The sequence below is a fragment of the Hippopotamus amphibius genome, chromosome 9 (assembly GCF_030028045.1).
Source record: "Hippopotamus amphibius kiboko isolate mHipAmp2 chromosome 9, mHipAmp2.hap2, whole genome shotgun sequence".
NCBI lineage: Eukaryota > Metazoa > Chordata > Mammalia > Artiodactyla > Hippopotamidae > Hippopotamus > Hippopotamus amphibius.
In genome coordinates this window covers 36,080,143-36,088,201 of record NC_080194.1, presented here as the reverse complement: position 1 = coordinate 36,088,201, position 8,059 = coordinate 36,080,143, and the positions used below count along the sequence as shown (strand labels likewise).

At 34.5% G+C, this 8,059-nt stretch overlaps 1 non-coding gene across 1 annotated transcript; it reads left to right on the top strand.

Moving 5' to 3' along the window:
• Positions 1-444: 444 nt before the first annotated feature.
• On the top strand, positions 445-551 carry LOC130829613 (U6 spliceosomal RNA). The gene has a single exon (XR_009047626.1). It is a non-coding gene; the product is annotated as a U6 spliceosomal RNA (small nuclear RNA).
• Positions 552-8,059: the final 7,508 nt, after the last annotated feature.

Below are 8,059 nucleotides of genomic sequence, written 5' to 3'. Positions count from 1 at the left end.
CCAAAAATAATGACTAAAGTATGCTAAACAACCACTGGAACATCATAAGTGAAAAATTCACGATGCCAGCAAGTGCACCACATGTTTCTCTCTGGGGAGCATAATTCTCACAGGTCTTCACAGTGGCTCCCAAGAGACAGCACTGGCAGAGGAGCCATCCTACCCAAGAAGCCTCATGATCATAATTGGGACCATTATATCTCATAATACTTCCCAATATCATTTCAGGGTCCCTGCAAGCATTTTTTCCAGTTATCAGAATCACTGCACTCAGGGAAGCATAAAAGCATAAAGATTAAATGTATTCTTTATGTCCTCCCAGTCCAGATGCATTTTACAATTAAAGAATCATTGTTTTTACAACCAAAGTTGCATGTAAGACAGCTGATATTTCATTTTTGTCAGGATTTAGGGGAAATAGAAAGTTCACAAAGGTTAATTTTGGTGCTCGCTTCGGCAGCACATATACTAAAATTGGAACGATACAGAGAAGATTAGCATGGCCCCTGTGCAAGGATGACACGCAAATTCGTGAAGCGTTCCATATTTTTCCTCACACTGATCAGAATGGCCATCATCACAAAATCTGGAAACAACAAATGTTGGAGAGGCTGTGGGGAAAAGGAACTCTCCTGCACTGTTGGTGGGAATGTAAGTTGGTACAGCCACTATGGAAAACAATTTGGAGGTTCCTTAAAAAACTACAAATAGAACTATCATATGATCCAGTAATCCCACTCCTGGGCATATACCCAAAGAAAACCATAATCCCAAAAGAAACTTGTACCATAATGTTCATTGCAGCACTATTTACAATAGTCAGAACATGGAAGCAACCTAAATGCCCATCAACAAATGAATGGATACAGAAGATGTGGCATATATACACAATGGAATATTACTCAGCTATAAAAAGGGATGAGATGGAGCTATATGTAATGCGGTGGAGAGAACTATAATCTGTCATACAGAGTGAAGTAAGTCAGAAAGAGAAAGACAAATATTGTATGCTAACTCACATATACGGAATCTAAAAATGGTACTGATGAACTCAGTGACAAGAACAAGGATGCAGATACAGAGAATGGACTGGAGAACTCGAGGTATGGGAGGGGGCGGGGGGTGAAGGGGAAACTGAGACGAAGCGAGAGAGTAGCACAGACATATATATACTACCAACTGTAAAATAGTCAGTGGGAAGTTGTTGTATAACAAAGGGAGTCCAACTCGAGGATGGAAGATGCCTTAGAGGACTGGGGCGGGGAGGGTGGGGGGGACTCGAGGGTGGGGGAGTCAAGGAAGGGAGGGAATACGGGGATATGTGTATAAAAACAGATGATTGAACTTGGTGTACCCCCAAAAAAATTAAAAAAATAAAAAAATAAAAAGGTTAATTTTGTCCTTAGAGAAGTCAGAGGATTTTGTTAAACTTCATCAATAAGAGGATGATACATCTAATCTGGGATCTTAAATGTCCTGAACATACGCACTGTTTAGGAATCTGTACTAGATCACAGGCAGAACATACAGACCTTATGTGGCAGTGTTTGAGAAGTCTCAACCTATTTTAATAGCTTGTATTTTCATAAAATATCTTTTATAAATATAGTGGAATAAAGCTAGAAATCAATAACAAAAAGGTAAGAGAAAACATCTGTGTATTTGGAAGTGAATTAATACACCATTAAGTGCCTTATGGATCAAAGAAAAAAAATCAAATAAAAATTAGAAAACAACTGAATGATAAGAAAAATAGTACATACGAAATCCTGTGCTACAGGTACATAAGTTCTTAGAAGGAAAGTTATACTGGAAATACTGGAAAAGACTGACTAAAAATGAATAGAGTTCCCATTCATTTCAATAGGTAAAAAAGAATAGTAACATAAAACCCAGGATTGTAGAAGAAAATGATTATTAAATTAATAGCAGAAACTAATCAAATAGAAAATCAACAGACGATGAAGAGGAGCAACATTGCCAAATATTTTTATAGTGATTTTTACTGGAACTCAGGAAATTTTTAAAAAGAAAGCGTAAGTGACCAATATAAGGAAGTTAAAAGGAGATACAACTACAGATTTTGCAGATACTGATAAGACTGTAAGAGTAATTATGAACAATTCTATATAAAATTTTGACAACTTAGGTAAAACACAATTCCTAGAACAATAAAAGTAATCTAACTCAAACAGAAAAAGTAATCCTGAGCAATTATTTAACCATCATAGAAATTTAATATAAAAATCCTTCTGCAAAAAAAGGAAATACAAATGACTCCCTGACAACTTCTGCCAAATATTAACGACATTCAAGAATGAAATAATTCTAATATCATACAGACTCATTGAGAAAACAGAAAAGAGAATACACTAACTCAAAATTACATCTGGAAACTGATACTAAAACCCAAGAACAATAAGTAGGGGAATTATAGGTCACCTTTAATGAACATTGATGAAAAATTCTTACAAAATATTAGCAAACTGTAATATATAAAAAGGATAATACCTTAAGATATAAGTAGGCTCATTCTAGGAAAGAAATATGTATTTAACATTTTAAAGGCAATATATTAAATTCTAAACACTGGGAAAAGGCTAAAAGAGAAAAACATAACAGATTCAAAAAAAGACAATTTTCAACATCCAGTTATGATTTTAAAATCTTAGCAAAAGTGGAACAGAAAAAAAAATACTTGATCTAGGGAAAACCTACTTATGCTTGAAACTGCAAATGCTTTCCCTCTGTGTCTGGGAATACGAAAAATATGCCTTTTATAAGCATTTCTATTCTTCCTGGTGCACTATGGCAAGAAAAATAAAAGGCATAATGATTGAACATAAAGAAATAAAGTGTCATTTGAGACAACTGTTCATGTGGAAAATAAAGTGCAGATAGATTATCAGAATTAAAGAGATCTTTAGCAAGATGGAGACAAAATCAATGTAAAAATCAATTATTTTTCTAAATACCAGTAACAAGCAATTAGAAAAGAAAATTTTCTAAAATTTTACAATAACATAAAAGTCAAGAAACTAAAAGGAAAAAAGTTCCAGAGAAGAGAAGAGAATAAAAGGCCAGAGAATAATTTAAGAGTTAACGGTTGAAATGCCCCAATTCTGGTAAAAACAAAATACTAGCCTAGAAATGCCAAAACACAGTGAATACCAAGCAAGATACACATGTATACACACACTCACACACACACTTAAGACACACAGTTGTGAACATAATAGCAAAGTGCTGAAAACCAAAGTAAAAACTAAATCTTGAAAGCAACAAGAGGAAAACACCACATTATACACAGGGAACTCTGATATGATTAATGGCTGATTTCTAATCAGAAAAAAAAATGGAGGTCAGAATCTACTGGAATGAAATATTCAATCCTGTAAAAGGGAAAAGAAACTTTCAACAAAGAATTTTATAACTATAAAACTACCTTTTAAAAATAAAGGAAAAATTAAAATATTTTCAGATAAATCACCCTGGAAAAATTTGTTGTCTGCAGACCTGAACTTCAATAAAAAGCTAAAAGAGAAATTACAAGCTGTAGGAAAAAAGTTCCAGGTTGTAATTTTGATGTATATGACAGAGTAAAGCACATTAGAAATGAAAAATATGTGTGTAGAGTATGTATGTGTGTTTTAAGCTGCTGATTGATAATTTTCTATGCAGCAATAGAAACCTAATGCAAGAATCAAAAAGACAGGACACAAAAAATGAGATATATCATGCTCTAGGTTGAGAAATTTAACATAATAAAAATATCAACTCTACTTATATTAATCTCTAACACTCATGCAATTCTAAATAGAATTCCAAATGGATTTTTTAGAGAACATACAAATTATTTCTAAAACTCACGCGGAATCAGGGACTTCTGGGTAAAGATGAGACAAATATAAACATCCAATTTTATACCCTTCCAAACCCCACTAAAATGACAAAAGGGGGAATTAAATTTTTTATGTTACTTTATTCATTGAAGTACACTTACATGTAGTAAAATGTATAAATCTTAGTATACAGTTTGGGGAGTTCTGACAAATGTGTACACCCATGTAAGCTACAGAATAATCAATATGAAGAACAACGTCATCAAACAAGAAAGATCCCATATATTCAAACTGCAGGTTTTTAGGTCTTTAAAAACCCTTCCTAAAGTATAATAAACTTCAGTATAATAAACATATCCATTGAAAGTGTATGATTTAATCATACTTGTCTACTTAATGCAGCCATTAAACCACAATCAAGCAAAAATGCATTTCAATTATCTCCCAATGGCTCCTTCTTCCCCTGGTAATCCACTTTTCCCTGTGCCCCTGGCTAAAGACAACTAATGATTTGCTTTTTGACAATATAAATTGACAGCAAACTGTATAAATCGGTTTCCTCTTTCTGTAAATTTGTAGAATGAGAATTATACACTATATACACTATTGCACATGATTTCTTTCCCTATGTATAATTATTTTGAGATGCATTAATAATGTGAGTATCCATAGTATTGCTTTTTATTGTGAAGTAGTTCATTGTATAGATACACCACTTTGGGTGCTGGGAAAATTGGACACCTACATGTAAAAGGATGAAATTAGAACACTTCCTAACACCATACACAAAAATAAACTCAAAGTGGATTAAACACCTAAATGTAAGGCCAGGCACTATAAAACTCCTAGAGGAAAACATAAGCAGAACACTCTATAACATAAATCAAAGCAAGATCCCTTTTGACCCACCCCCTAGAATAATGGAATTAAAAACAAAAATAAACAAATGGGACCTAATGAAACTTAAAATCTTTTGCAAAGCAAAGGAAACCACAAACAAGACAAAAAGACAATGTGTGAGAATGTGAGAAAATATTCACCAACAAAGCAACTGACAAAGGATTAATTTCCAAAATATACAAGCAACTCATACAGCTCAATATCATAAAGCAAACAGCCCAATCCAAAAATGGGCAGAAGACCTAAATAGACATTTCTCCAAAGAAGACATACAGATGGCCAAGAGGTACTTCAAAAGATGCTCAACATCACTAATTATTAGAGAAATGCAAACCAAAACCACAATGAGGTATCACCTCACACCGGTCAGAATGGCCATCATCAAAAAATCTAGGAACAATAAATGCTGGAGAGGGTGCAGAGAAAAGTGAACCCTCCTGCACTGTTGGTGGGAATGTAAATTGATTCAGCCACTATGGAAAACAGTATGGATATTCCTTGAAAACCTAAAAATGGAACTACCATATGACCCAGAAATCCTACTCCTGGGCATACGCCTGAGAAAATCATAATCCAAAAAGAAACATGTACCACAATGTTCACTGCAGCACTATTTACAATAGCCAGGACATGGAAGCAACCTAAATGTCCATCAACAGATGAATGGATAAAGAAGATGTGGCACATACATACAATGGAATATTACTCAGCCATAAAAAGGAATGAAACTGAGTTATTTGCAGTGAGGTGGATGGACCTAGAGTCTCTCATACAAAGTGAAGTCAGAAAGAGAAACACAAATACTGTATGCTAACACATATATATGGATTCTAGAAAAATGATACTAATGAACCTAGTGACAGGGCAGGAATAAAGACACAGAAGTAGAAAACAAACTTGAGGACACAGAGGAGGAAGGGAAGGCTGGAACGTAGTGAGAGAGTAGCGCTGACACATACACAACCAAATGTAAAATAGAGAGCTAGTGGGAAGCAGCTGTAAAGCACAGGGAGATCAGCTTGGTGCTTTGTGATGACCTAGAGGGGTGAGATATGGAGAGTGGGAGGGAGGCTCAAGAGGGAGGGGATATGGGGATATAAGTATAAAGATAACTGATTCACTCTGTCATACAGCAGAAACTAATACAACACTGTAAAGTAATTATACTCCAATAAAGATGCATATAAAAAAAGTAGGTATGCCAATCTTTTTAAAAAATTACATTGAACTATTCCTTTGCTTTCCATTTAATTTATAGAAGCAAAGTATCTTTTTTTTAAGCTCTTTATTGGAATATAATTGCTTTACACTCTTGTTCCATTTTTTGAGGTACACCAAAGTGAATCAGCTGTATTTATAGACATATCCCCACATCCCCTCCCTCCCACGACTCCCCCCCCACCCTCCCCGTCCCGGCCCTCTAAGGCATCATCCATCATGGAGTTGATCTCCTTTTGTTATACAGCAACTTCCCACTAGCCATCTATTTTACAGTTGGTAGTATATATATGTCTATGCTATTCTCTCACTTCGTCCCAGCTATAGAAGCAAATTATCTTTAACTATAAAGATTCAAGCTAGGATTCTGATAGGAATTGAATGAAACCTACAGATCAATTTGGGGAGAAATGATATACCTTTACTATGCTCAGTTCCCAAATTCAGGGACATTATATTCCTCTCCACTTACTGAGATCTTCTTTGATTTTTATTAGCATTTTATAGTTTTCATCATACAATCTTTCACTATTAAGTACAATATTAGTCAAATGTTTTGTTCCAAAGATCAGGAACAAGATTAAGATGTGCACTCCAATCCTCCACCCTCCTTTTTTACTATTGTGTTATAGGCAGTGACTAGTGCAATAAAAAGATAAGACAAGGACCTAAATTTTTAAGGGAAGGAAAAAAATTCTTCATTTACAAATGATTATAGAAAATTCAAAAAATTAATCTTCAAAAAGTGACTAGAATATTTAACAAAGTCCCTTCATACGAGGTCAATATAAAAAATCAACTGTATAGTGACAATAAACAACTGAAAATTAAAAATAAATTTTAAGGAGTTCCCTGATGGTCCAGTGATTACGACTCAGTGCCTTCACTGCTGTGGGCCAGGTTCAATTCCTGGTTAGGGAACTAAGATCCCCACAAGGCATGCAGTGCAGCCAAAATAAATACATACATAAATATTTAAAATTAGTATCATTTACAATAGCACCAAATATTAATATGTCACTTCTCCCTTAAAATGATCTATAAACTCAATACAATAGTAATAAAAATTTTACGTATTTTCTTTGGTAGAAGCTGACAAACATTCAAAAAATTGTATGGGGGCTTCCCTGGTGGTGCAGTGGTTAAGAATCCACCTGGCAATGCAGGGGACACGGGCTCGAGCCTTTGTCCAGGAAGATCCCACATGCTGCAGAGCAACTAAGTCCGTGGCGCCACAACTACTGAGCCTGCACTCTAGAGCCCGCAAGCCACAACTACTGAGCCCATGCGCCACAACTACTGAAGCCCAGGCACTACAATGAAGAGTGGCCCTCTCTGCAACTACAGAAAGCCCGAGAGCAGCAACGAAGACCCAAAGCAGCCAATAAATAAAAAAATAATTTAAAAAATTTATATAAAAAAATGGACTTGGAGGAGTCTAAACAATTTTGGAAAAGGAAAACAAATTTGGAGGACTCAGATTACCTTATTTCAAGCCTTACAATAAAGCTGCAGTAATCAAGACGTGGTATTGTCAAAAGGATAAATATATAGATCAGTGGAACAGGATAGATAGTCCCCAAAGTAGGCCCACACATATTGCATGGTTAATTGGGTTCTTAAAAGATAAGACAATGAAATTTAATGGAGAAAAGATAATCTTTTCAACAAAGTGTGCTGGAACAAGTGAACACCCATAAAAAAAAAACACCCTCAATGCTTATTTCACACATAAAACAAAAATTAACTCAAATGAGATCTTAAAATGAACTGTAAACCAACATTACAAAATTTTAAGAAAAAATTAAAGAAAATCTTACTGACTTGGGGTGAAGCAAAATTTTCTTAAATATGACAACAAACACATGAACCACAAAAACAATAAATAAACTACACTTCATAAAAATTAAAGCCTTAATAATGTCAGAAGACATAGTTAAAAATGAAATGATAAGCCACAGATTGGAGTAATATATTTAAAACATATATCTACTAAAGGGTTAGTATCTAAAATATATAAAGAGCTCTCATAACTCAATGATAAGAGAACAAGCAACCCAAATTTTAAAAATAGGCAAAAGATTTGAATAGACACGTCA